This window comes from Penaeus monodon, chromosome 11 (assembly GCF_015228065.2).
Source record: "Penaeus monodon isolate SGIC_2016 chromosome 11, NSTDA_Pmon_1, whole genome shotgun sequence".
In the NCBI taxonomy this organism is placed as follows: Eukaryota; Metazoa; Arthropoda; class Malacostraca; order Decapoda; family Penaeidae; genus Penaeus; species Penaeus monodon.
The window spans coordinates 23004759-23018121 of NC_051396.1; the positions used below are offsets into that span (position 1 = coordinate 23004759).

A 13363-nucleotide genomic window follows, 5' to 3' on the forward strand; every position below is an offset into this window, starting at 1 on the left:
GCCACGCCACTATGAATAGCCCCCGTCGCAAAGGGTTAATCTTGTATGTGGGGGTTGTTAGGATTTTAATCAATTATATTTATTTATTTATTTATTTATGTTATCCCACTATATGCAAGAGGAAAAGAAAATATATATTTCTTTTTGCGGGAAAGCACTCCTGACATGCTTCAAGGCTGGAATAAAGTTGAGTGGGGCAAGGACACCTGCCTGACACTTACAGAAAATGTCAGCACCCTTCATACTTTAAACATGGCATATCTCGCCATGTGGCACGTGTCAACCCATCTTCAATTTTGTACCCATCTCACATTCTGCATCGACAGAGGTACGGATAAGTACTCACATATTGTTTTAAAATTTATTATTGTTCTTATTTTTAACTGTTTTGGTAAAATGAGTTTGTTTTGGTAACTCAATTAAATTTGATATAATACCTGGATCTTATTGTTAATTTTTCTTCATTTTTTCTTTTACACCATTAAAATGTGTACCCTTGCGGGTAGATCACTGGCTGTCAACTGCCTCGGGCCCCTTTCATGTGGGGGTGACATCAGCTCCACATTAAGCCAGATGGACAAGGCCTTGGCGCCTGCATCTGTGCTTGTTGGAAAGCAAGTCACTGTGGCTGACCTTGAAGTCTTCGCTGCTCTCTATAGTAAGATGTATTCTGTGAATTCAAATTCAGAAAAGTTTGGTGATTTACATTAGATGTTCAAAATTTATGTCATGCTTTACAATGAGTATGTAGAAGAATAATGTCATGTAGATATCCCGATAAGTCCTCAGGGTAATGTGCATTACTATGTATTTCTTTACAGAAAATGCAACCTGGAGATCACTTGTCAGCAAAACAAAGCATCAACACATGTGCTACGTTGGTACAACTCCACAGAAATCAGGTAGAGAACAACTTCATTTTTTTATATTTCATGATTCTCTATCTCTTGTTTTTTCATTTTTTCTTCCAAAGTTTCTCAGATAAATAATTTTTAGCTTTATCCAAACTCAGGAATCAGACATAGGTCATGGATTACTAGACCTAAGCATGATGTATGGCAAGGTAGGAGAGCAAGAGTTTAAATGTCTTTGGCTACACCCGGCTCTATTTTCCTAGGACTAGTGGAGCATTTTTACAATGTATGATCTTTGAAGTTTGCCCAAATATTTTGCTTGGTTTAACATCAGTACAGGTAACCCTTGTTACCTGCTCATTAAAGGGGAAACCCTACTGTGTATTGGGGGGTTTTGTATTGAGAGAATGGAAACTTGCTTAAATAATTTTTGAATACCTGTGCATCTAAAGAATTACCCAAAGAGTTGATATAAGATACCATGAAATTAATTAAGCTAATGTGTCAACTAAGCAGTTAGTTGAACATGTTAGCTTTAAAAAGTTAAATAGAATTTCCATCAGAATAATTCTTTGTCCTCTATTGTGACCTTAGTTTATTTTTAACAAATTTTATGCAGAAATAAATATGTATTTCTTTTTTTAAGGAAATTAAAGCAAATATTTACAAAAACCCATAGTGCTTGTGTGTCTTCTTGATAATTGCTTTCTAGATAAAAACTTTTTCAAAGGTTAGTAATCAGACTATTTGTTTAATATTTATAATTATTTATTTATTAGATTATTCATATATGCCAAATGATAAATAATTCATACATGTAGTTGGGTTTGACAACATTCTTACGAAAGTCTGAATTATTGTGGAAACTGAGGTCATTTCTATTATCTCTTTTCCTCCTCTCCTCTCTCTCTCCCCTCACCCTCTTCCTATGTCTCTTCCCCTCTCCCTCTCTCTCGCCTTCTCTTTCTCCCTCACCCCTCTCCTCCTGTCTCTCTTTTCCTCTCCTCCTGTCTCTCTTTCTCTCTCTCCTCCTCCTCACCTTCTCTCTCCTTCTCCTCCTCCTCCCTTTCTCTCCTCCTCCTCTCTCCCACTCCTCTCTCTCTCTCTCTCTCTCTCTCTCTCTCTCTCTCTCTCTCTCTCTCTCTCTCTCCCCCCCTATCATCCCTCCTCCTCTCCCTCCCTCTCCCCTCTCCCCCTCTCCCTTCCCTCTCCCTTTTTCCCTTTCCCTTTCCCTTTCCCTTCCCTTTCCCTCTCCCTCTCCCTCTCCTCTCCCTCTCCCTTTCCTTTCCCTTTCCCTTTCCCTTTCTCTTTCCCTTTCCCAGAAATAGACTTCTGTATATGCCATATTGCAGGTACAGAACCCTATTATAATGGCTTTGCAGGGGTAGTAATACTGATAAAACGGCGGTGACTCTTTATTAGTAAGAGTACAGCACAGTAAAGGAACACATGAGACGATGTTTATAGGTAAAGCGGTATGCGGGGTCACGTGTTAGGTCAACCCGCCCGGAGGGGGAGAGCTAGGCCGACCTTACCACGCTGGGCGCTAAGAATGAACTGTTGGGTCAGGTGAGGTCAGATAACATATCTACACTGAGTCAAAGGTTCTTATTTGGGATTTGGAGCCACATGGTCTATTGGTACAGAAATAGACATAAGTATATGCCATACTCTCCTCTCTCTCTCCCTCCTCTCTCTCTCTCTACTCTCTCTCCTCTCTCTCTCTCTCTCTCTCTCTCTCTCTCTCTCTATGTCTCTCTCTCTCTCTCTATGTCCTCTCTCTCTCTCTCTATGTCTCTCTCTCTCTCTATGTCTCTCTCTCTCTCTATCTATGTCTCTCTCTCTCTCTCTCTATGTCTCTCTCTCTCTCTCTCTATGTCTCTCTCTGTCTCTGTCTCTGTCTCTCTCTCTCTCTCTCTCTCTCTCTCTGTCTCTCTCTCTCTCTCTCTCTTCTCTCTCTGTCTCTCTCTCTCTCTGTCTCTCTCTCTCTGTCTGTCTCTCTCTCTCTGTCTGTCTCTCTCTCTGTCTGTCTGTCTCTCTCTCTGTCTTCTCTCTCTCTCTCTCTCTCTCTCTCTCTCTCTCTCTCTCTCCTCTCCATCTCTCTCCATCTCTGTCCTCTCTCTCTCCTCTCCATCTCTCTCCATCTCTGTCCTTTCCTCTCCTCTCTTCTCCTCTCCTCTCTACATCTCTCTCCTCTCCTTTCCTCTCCTCTCTCCATCTCTCTCCTCTCCTCTCCTCTCCTCTCCATCTTTATCAGATCTTACCATGATCATCTCTTGTATGATGAGTATATGTCGTACTAGCAATTATTGATTTATATTGAAAACTTAATTCTGGACTAGGTATTAGTGCTTTGTTTGTCTGATCTTTGCAGTTATTACTGTATATCCAAAAATAATAGATCTAGATAATTGGTATTTAAAGCACCTACATTTATTTATTAACCTCTTGATAAAGTGCAACAACCTTTGACCCCCAGGTTTCTGAGTGCATCTATCACTACCAGGAAGAGGTTAGGAATGCCCTCATTCCAGTGGCTAAGGTGCAATCCACTTCCTCACCTGTTAAGAAACCTGAAGAAGGGGGCAAGTTTGTAGAGCTTCCAGGTGCTAAGATGGGGGGAAATTGTGGTGCGATTTCCCCCTGAAGCAAGTGGGTATTTGCACATTGGACATGCTAAGGCTGCTCTTCTCAACCAGTACTATCAGTTGGCATTTAAGGTTTGTGGTTTGTGATTCTTTTTTTTTTATTTTTATAGAAAGTGTGATTTTTTCCTTGAATGAGAAAAAGTTTATAGATTAAACACTTAAGTAATATTTACAAAATTTATAACACTGTGAGATACCTTCTCAAAATATAAAGTATAAAGTTTATAGTATTTTTTTTTGAAAAAAAGTAAATTAATGAAATTGATTTGTGAATAATTGGTTAGTATAAACAATCTAAGTGATTTTAAAAGAAAGAAATGCCTAAATATTTAACATGGAAACAAGCAAGTGCACACACATATTGATGTTTGTTATTTGATTATTTATCTGTTTTTGTTTTTTTTCTTCCCCGGGAAAACTGGTCATGAGATTTGATGACACGAATCCTGCAAAGGAGAAAGAGCACTATGAAAAGTTATTCGGAGGATGGTTGATCTGCTAGGATCAAACCTGACATATTTTCTCATACTTCAGAATCATTTTGATTTGCTTATTCAGCTGTGTGAGAAACTGCTGAGAGAAGGCCATGCTTTTTGTGATGATACTGATGCTGAAACCATGAAGAAGGAACGTGAAGAGAGAAAGGAAAAACAAGAAATTACAACAAATTCTGTTGAGAAAAATTCAGCATTGGGGGAAATGAAGAAGGGCACAGAGTATGGACAGACATGCTGTGTTCGCGCAAGGATGACATGAAGAGCAACAATGGATGTATGGCGTGACCCCACAATCTACCGCTGCAAGAATGAGACTCACCCAAAGACAGGTGATAAGTATAAGGTGTACCCAACATATGATTTTGCTTGCCCAGTTGTGGATAGTGTTGAAGTGTCACACATGCTCTGAGGACAACAGAATACCATGATCGTGATGACCAGTACTTCTGGTTCATTGAAAAGTTGGGATTAAGACCATTGCACATCTATTGAAAATATTCGGCCCTAAACATGAACAACACTGTTCTGTCCAAGCGTAAACTTACATGGTTTGTGGATGAAGGATATGTTGATGGTTGGGATGATCCAAGGTTCCCAACTGTGAGGGGTATTTTAAGAAGAGGCATGACAGTCCAGGGTCTGAAAGATTTTATTATTGCACAGGGATCATCCCGATCAGTGGTCAACATGGAATGGGACAAAATATGGGCATTCAACAAAAAAGTTATTGATCGTATTGCCCCACGCTACACAGCACATACAAGGAGATCTTGTTCCAGTAAATATTGCAGGAGTTAAAGAGGAGTCTACTGTGGCCCAAAAGCACCCTAAGGATCCATCCATTGGCAGCAAAACAGTGTGGCGTGGACCACGTGTTCTTGTTGAATCTGTTGATGTTGCGGAACTCAAGGAAGGGAGAGGAATGCTACTTTCATTAACTGGGGCAACATCACTATTAAAAAAATTCATACTGTTAATGGCAAAATAGAGTCTGTAGATGCTGTGGCTGACCTTAGTAATGAAGATTTCAGGAAGACCTTGAAACTGACTTGGTTAGCTGACACAGATAAGACCACCCCTTACTCCAGTTGTCTGTGTGTACTTTGATCATCTTGTCAACAAGAGTGTGTTGGGGAAGGATGAAAACTTTAAGGACTTCATTGGCCAGAACACACGTGCTGAGGTCAAGATGATTGGAGATGATGAGTTGAAGAATCTTAAAGTTGGAGAGATCATCCAGCTGCAGAGGAAGGGCTTCTTCCGTGTAGATGAGGCGTACAAACCAGCTAGTCTCAGTAGCTGCCAGGAGAAAACCTGTTGTCCTGTTCTCCATTCCTGATGGCCATTCCAAGGATATGGCAACTGCATCCTCTGTTAAGAAACTGGCTAAAATGAGTGACAAGGAAAAGAGCAAGAGTGCACAAGGTAAGAAGGCAGAGAAGAGTCCACAGAGGAAGTCAAACCAGTGGTTGGAAGCTAGTATTAGTGGAGGGGCAGACCTGCTCAATAAGATTAAAGAGCAAGGTGATAAGATTAGACAGATGAAGAGCAACAAAGCAGACAAGAATGTTGTTATGGTGAAGTAGAGGTTTTGAAAAAGTTGAAAAAGGAATTTCATTGATGTAACTGGCATTGAGTGGAAACCTGATGTAGTACTTCCATCTTCATCCAGAAAGTTCTGCACCTGTGGTGGACAGTCTGCCCAGGCAGTTCATGCGCAGATCAAAGAGCAGGGTGACAAAGTTCGTGAAATGAGACCAACAAAGCTGATAAAGAATCCATCAAGCAAGCAGTTATGTGTTGTTAGAAACTAAAGAAACAATTCAAGATGGTAACTAATGTTGACTGGAAAACCCGACATTGACATATCTCAGTTTGCAACCAAAGCTGCTGCCCCTGCTTCAGCTCCAGCTCCACTCCAGCTCCAGCTCCAAATTTCAGGTGGTGGAAACCAAGCTCTAGAACTTCACAATAAGATTAAGACTCAAGGTTTAGAAGTCAGGACTCGAAAGCTAGTAAAGCTGATAAGGATGCCATTAAAGCTGAAGTTTATGTTCTTTTAAGCCCGAAGAAAGATTTCAAAAATGCAACCAATATTGACTGGAAGCTGACATTGATGTCTCACAGTTTGCTGTACAGCAAATGCTGTGGCCATCAAGCACTGCTGCAGCTTCAGGAGTAGGGAGTGCTGCTTTGGATCTTCACAACAAAAATTAAGACACAAGGGGATAATGTGAGAGCGTTAAAGGCAAGTAAAGCCGAGAAAGATGTTATAAAGAAAGCAGTGGATGAGCTGTTAGCCTTAAAGCAACAATTTAAAGATTGTGTAAATGTTGAATGGAAACCAGACATTGATATTTCACAGTTTGCTGGCTCACTGTTCTCAGATAAGAGCACGTCAGGGAAAGGGGGACAGGCCCTTGCAATCCATAATCAGATCAAATCTCAGGGTGACAAAGTTCGAGAGTTGAAGGCGAGCAAGGCAGATAAGGACAAGATTAAGGGTGAAGTTGATGTACTTTTGTCACTTAAAGCACAGTTTAAAGAGGCAAGTGGGCTGGATTGGAAACCTGAAATAGATTTATCTCAGTTTGCTGAAGCAGCATCACCCCCAGGTGCTGGAGCCACAACGGCTACTCCCTGCTGGTGCTAAGGTTTTGCAGCTACACCAAGTGCAGGTAGAAAATCAAAGGAAAAGTCACCAACTAAGACCTCCAAGGCAGCTGCAAAGCAAGATGATAATTCTATGAAGAAACAGACTAGGTTAGGCCTAGAAGCTAAGAAGGAAGAAAATCTTTCTGTTTGGGTATTCTCAGGTCATCACAAAGTCAGAGATGATTGAATACTACAATGTCTCAGGATGTTACATTTTGAGGCCTTGGTCATATGCCATTTGGGACTTCATTAAAGATTTCTTTGACAAAAAGATCAAGGACTTGGGTGTGGAGAATTCATATTTCCCTATTTTTGTCTCTCGTGATGCCTTAGAAAAGGAGAAGACCCATATTGCAGACTTCTCGCCTGAGGTAGCTTGGGTAACAAGGTCAGGATCAAGTGAAATGGCAGAACCTGTTGCCATCCGTCCCACTTCTGAGACTGTCATGTATCCAGCTTTTGCTAAGTGGATCCAGTCTCATCGTGATCTACCGATGCGTCTCATCAGTGGAATAATGTTGTACGCTGGGAGTTCAAACAACCCACACCTTTCTTAAGGACTCGTGAGTTTCCTGTGGCAGGAGGGACACTCTGCCTTTGCGTCTAAACCGGAAGCTGAGGAGGAGGTTTACCAGATTCTAGATTTCTACACCCAGGTCTATGAAGAATTGTTGGCTGTACCTGTTGTAAGAGGCAAGAAGACAGAGAAAGAGAAATTTGCTGGAGGTGACTTCACCACAACCAAAGAGGCTTTTATTTCTGCAAGTGGTAGAGCAATTCAAGGAGCTACGTCTCATCATTTGGGACAAAACTTCTCTAAAATGTTTGAGATAGTATTTGAAGATCCCCAGACAAAGCAGAAAAAAATATGTTTACCAAAATAGCTGGGGTCTTACAACTCGTACCATTGGTGTGATGGTAATGGTTCATGGTGACAATAAGGGATTAGTGCTACCCCCAAGAGTTGCCACCGTTCAGGCAGTTATCATGCCTGTTGGAAACCCACAGCCAAGTCCACAAAAGATGATAAGACCAACCTGATTGCAGCTTGTCAGAAACTGGTAGAAGACCTGAAGGTTTGTGGAGTTCGAGCACGCTGTGACATGCGGGACAATGTGACTCCAGCGTGGAAGTTCAACCACTGGGAGTTAAAAGGTGTTCCTCTGAGACTGGAACTTGGCCCGCGAGAAGTGGCAGCAGGCGAGGTTTTTGCGGTGCGTCGTGACACAGGGGAGAAGAAGGCTTTGAGCCGTGCAACTGCGGGGCAGAAATCAATGCACTACTTGATAATATCCAGTCAAGCCTCTTTAACCGAGCAAAGGCAGATCTTGATTCCCATAAGATTCAGGTAACCTCTTGGAATGAATTCACTGGCAATCTGGACAAGGGTAATATCTTACTTGCACCCTTCTGCGGCCGTGAAGAATGTGAAGATGCCATCAAGAAGGATTCTGCTCGAGAGGAAGCAGTTGAGCCAGGAGCACCAGCAATGGGTGCAAAGGGGCTCTGCATTCCTTTTGAACAGCCGGGTGATGTGAGTGGCCTCTCGTGTATCTACCCCTCTTGCAAGGAAAAGCCACAGGCATATACCCTGTTTGGTCGGTCATATTAAACACTGGCCCATGTTCAACAGAATTTTTGTCATGTCTTTTCATAATTCATAACTTGAATATTTTATGTACTGATTCGATATGAAATATATTATAAAGGAATACTTTGTTGTATTTTTATTCATTTTTTGAGGGAACTTTGCCAACAATGAAGCTCACATGGTATGCAAAAGCAAAGTTACAGAACTATATATGTATAATACTCCTGTGGGAAAAATGTTTGTATATATTACTTACGAAGATTTAAGAAGGAAGAAAATTGTAAAAATAATCGTTCATTATTTTAATTTGTTTATATTTTGTATAATGTCCATGATACCGTATGACAAAAATTGTAACATTGTTACAGACCTATACACATTGTTCAAATACTTACCCAACCCTTGGTAATCCAATTCAGATTTTGTCTGATGGATAAAGTGCAAAGCCACCTGGCTGTATGTAGTGGATATTCTGTTAAAGTCTGCAGGAAACCATCATGGTTTATATATTAAACTGATACTAAATTGGATGTTTAAGCAGTTACGACATAAAATATTGAATTTGTGAAAAAAAGGCACAAGGCCATAATATTCACTTACACTTCTGTGAAAGTTTTTGCATGATATTGTAAACATATAATTAAACCTTATCACCCCCTTATCCTCTCCTCTGTGAGTAGAATTGTCATAATCAGAATCTTTACATGCTCAAATATCAATACAAGCTAGCTTAAAGGTTTTAAAAGTCGCAAGGAAATCAACCCCAACTTCAGCTGAAGATTAATGATGTAATCATCACAGACCAAAAAGATGTACCAACAAATCGACCAAATCCAAGGCAGAAATCTCTGTCTTGGATACACAGATGGTTCGAAGTCAAAGGAATGCGTAGTCTGTTGTGGTTAGCAACGAGAAGAATGAAGCCGGGAGTCTCCGGGAGTCTACTACCCACAGCCTCAATTTCTACATCAGAATTGTAAGCTATTCTTGCTGCTGTAAAAATGTCAAAGGACATTGGAAGTCAATCCTTTGTTGGATATAGTGATTCTTGCATTTCACTGCAGGCAGTCAAAAGATTAATCTTGCCAGTATTGAGGGAAGTGAATGGCTATTAGTTCTATAAAGTGCATTGATTTCCTGACTGGTCCCTTATGTCAGCTTTCATGGAAAAATGAGAGCACACCAAGAATCCAAGGCCACACTTGCTTGGCCTAGTAATGCCATATTTTCCCTTCCACATAGTGACTTAAAACCCATCATAAAGACTTTCCAAATATACGGACTGGTTAGTGGAGACTCGCCACTAATAAACTGCTATAAATTATTGAATTCTTGGTAGATAGATATTTGACATATCTCAGTTCTGGAGGAATACAGGAAATGATTTTGCTAAGAACTAATGATCTATCATATTTTAACAAAACAGATTCTGGAAGAAGATTTTGCTTTTACATGTAGAAAAACCTCTTCAGTGTTATCATTTACAATTCGCACAAATGGTATTCTTGATCATGATAATGTTTCATGTTTACTTCATAATAATTGTACTATGAGTGCATGGTGTAGTCCTCTAGATTTCCTAGCACCTTTTAAGATTTAGGCCATCTAGGTCCCTGTAGAGGAGTCAACAAAGAGACTCAAGAAAAACTGATGATGACTTGGCAATATGATGAATATGAATGGAACTCTTCTTTGAACACAAGTGGTTGGTATTGGAAGGCAACCCAGATTGCCCAAAAAATACTTGAGTATCTTCAGTGCCAGGTCTGATCTTAATGGACCAAAGACCCTGAAAGTGGTGGAAATCTTATGTATATACAAGCAGTAGCCTGGAAGAAGCCCTGAAGGGATGACACGCCCTCCCTTTGTTGGGCTTGGTGGTGGGTCAGGGAACAGTTTGGATGAAACTCAAGATCTTATGGATATTCCTTTTTCTTCCTCAACCCAGGGAGTGGATTCTCCCAAAAAAAATTAAAGCCCAATGATAACTGAACTGAAAATGAACTTGACTGTCCAAATCCAGACAACCCTCCATTTGCAGATCAGAACTTTGTAAATAGACTATATCTCAATGAGTCCAAAAATTTCCCTAGATGTAGAATTTGTTAAGGATACTGATAATCTCTCAATCTTTAGAATAAATAGATTGTAAAATGCTGTGGTGGCAACCCAAAAAAGATCTTACAGCTTAAAGATAAAACCTAGTTCAAGTACCAAATGCCCAGCAAGTTGTGAAACTACTTGATCTAAAAGAAACTGATGGAGTAGAGGAAGTATTTTATGATATGTTTAAAGGAGTGGTCTTCAATAAGAAACTGCTGAACACTCTGAAGAAACACTTAAGAATGAAATGGCAGACCAAGGAGTAAATGAGGTAAAATGCATCAGGAAAAAGGGAATATATGGATTAGTAGTACACCAATTTAGAGCGTCGGACTCAAGACTATCATGACGGCAATCTGAATTCGAGGGTTCGAGTCACCGACCGCCGCGTTGTTCCTTGGGCAAGGAACTTCACCTTGATTGCCTACCTAGCCACTGGGTGGCCAAGCCAGCCCAAGTCAAGTGCTGGTCCTAAGCCCGGATAAAATAGAGAAAAAGATTACCTAAAAAAAAAAAAAAGGTACCACCGGCACGGAACTGGGGACCCTACCACGTACTCACTCCAAGAGCATCACAACATGAAAACTACAGTTAAGTATCGTGCTGTGACCACGGCGGCTCAGACCTGAACCTACCGTTAAAAGAAGAAGAGTACACCAATGTTAATCCTTTCTTTGATAAAGACAAGCTCCTAGATAAAAACTTGGTATGTGATGGATGTTATGACCTATGTTCCCCCTCTATAATGATGCTTCAAATGCTAGATATCTATGTAAATTGTGGAAACACCAATTTAAAGAACACACCTGTAGCACCATTAAATGTACCAGTGGCCTCAGACAAGTCCTGTGATTTTTACAAACTAAAGAAAGATTGTAACAATCAAAGAAAACAGAAGTTTTCCTGTGCTGCAGCAAGGAGGATGACATGCCAGAAGAACATTCATCCTGGAAAAATTAGCAAGGATAATGAAATCAACGGTACAGTAGAAAAAAAAGCTCAAATGTAGAATTTCACTGAACACTAGATCAGCCTCAATTCTCCCAGGTCTCAGAAGGCAGACAGAATTCTCATGACCATGATCCTACATCATCATCAGCTGAGAAGCAAATACAGACATCACAACAAAAAACTTTTGAAACTAGGTAGCCCCAAGAACAAAGAAAACCCAGAAAAAAGAGAAAGAAAAATATGTCCACCTAATGAACCAGCTCAGCACAGGCTAACCAAAAGACATCATAATCAGCACTAAATATCTCAATGGCCACTCAAGAGGCTTCAGCACTATCTACTCAAAACATATCAGACATACCAACTTCAAAAACAGTACCAAAAGTAACTCCAGAAGCAAAGGTAGCCGTACCAACTGAAATACCAACTATCCCTAACATCACTAAGAATATGAATTCCACCACCTCAGATCGATTACCAGGAACTATAAAAAGACCATCTGCACTGTAAACCCTGCAACAAAAGCACCTAAGGTTTTGGTCAAGCTCCAGGAAGCACAGGAGAAATGCCAGCACTTTGAGAAGGACATCCTCTCTCTCTGTAAACAAGAATGAGAAACCCAAGGAATTGCTAATATGACCAAAGCTGGGGAAAGCACAAAACAATCCCCCCTAAACTCTCAAGAAAACATTGAGATGGACTCTAAAACTAAAAGAAAAAGGGACTCACCTCCAAATCTCCTCCATGAAATTCAGCAAAGGAACAAGCCCTCCCACCACAAACCACTTCACAGATGAAGGCAGTAAGAGTAGAATTGACTAGGCAATACACCATAGCATCAGTATACTTGCCTCCACATGACAGGCAAAGCATACAGGAATTAAAAATAATAACTACAACTACCCTCCCCATTCCTGATCTTAGGAGATTTCAACGGCCATCATCATCTGTAGGGAGACAAACAACTCAAGAGGTAATGCCCTAGAATATGTCTTCTTAGAGACGGGTAGTGTTCACACTGACCAACGTACCCATTTCCACATACAGAATAGAATGCTATCCCAAAATTTGATTTATTCATAAGCTCAGCCAATGCTGAACTAGCTTTTACATGGGAAGCAATGGAAAATCAACACAGAAGTGTCCACTTTCCAATACTACTAAAGAAAGTAGATGGAGTCTTGCATAATGGGAATTTTAAGATGGGGAATCAAACATGCAGACTGGAATCTCTATCAAAATCTTGCACATATGCAGATCCCAATAGAAGAATTTATATCTATACAAGAAACTGTCGACCACTTAAATAGGATTCACTTGGCAGCAGGATAAGCAATTTCTGGAAGTGCAGATCACTCGTGGACCCCAGTGCCATGGTGGACAGAAGAATGTTAAGAGAGCCCAGTGCGATGGTAAGTAGTGAGAGCAAGGAAAGTTGACCCTTTAAAAAACTTCCAAGTGATACCACTCATTTATTATAAGAAAATGCAAGCAAAATGAGATGGGTGCTGAAAGAGGCCAGATGAACATCATAGATGCAAACTGATTATCACCAGGCATCCACGTCATACCAGTAGTAAGAGAAATCCAGGACTGGGATCATCATGGAAAAAGATCACCTGTGCTGGGTACCAGCCATGTTGGCATCTCTGGAATGAACTAGCAGATGAAAGCCAAAGCTGCTGCTTCCCTTCCCACTGCCTTGATTTCCCTCTTCCAGACCTGAAGCCCCAGATCAGAGAATCATGAAGACAAAGTGGAGATGGTTAATGGTTAATGGTTAAAAGCAGAGAAATGTGCTAGACATCTAAGTCATGTAGCACTATAGTTAATGTTAGGGAAGGGTGGTTGAGTTGTGAAGTTGTCTAAGCTGGGCAAGAAATTGGTGAGTGAAAGGTTAGAGGCGGGTGTGGTAAGGAGTTAGATTAGATGGAGGATATTTATGCGTTTGAGGAAAGAGAAAAGGTTGTTGAAACAGAAAGTGTGGGATTCTGTAAAGATGTCTGATAGGTTGGCGAGGTCGGTGAAGGAGGATAGGTGGGGAAACAGAGGGTTGTATGGGGA

General features: G+C 40.7%; 1 pseudogene; it reads left to right on the forward strand.

The window, feature by feature from the left end:
- The first annotated feature begins 1083 nt into the window (after positions 1–1083).
- On the forward strand, positions 1084–8368 carry LOC119578499 (annotated as a pseudogene).
- The last annotated feature ends 4995 nt before the right edge of the window (positions 8369–13363 follow it).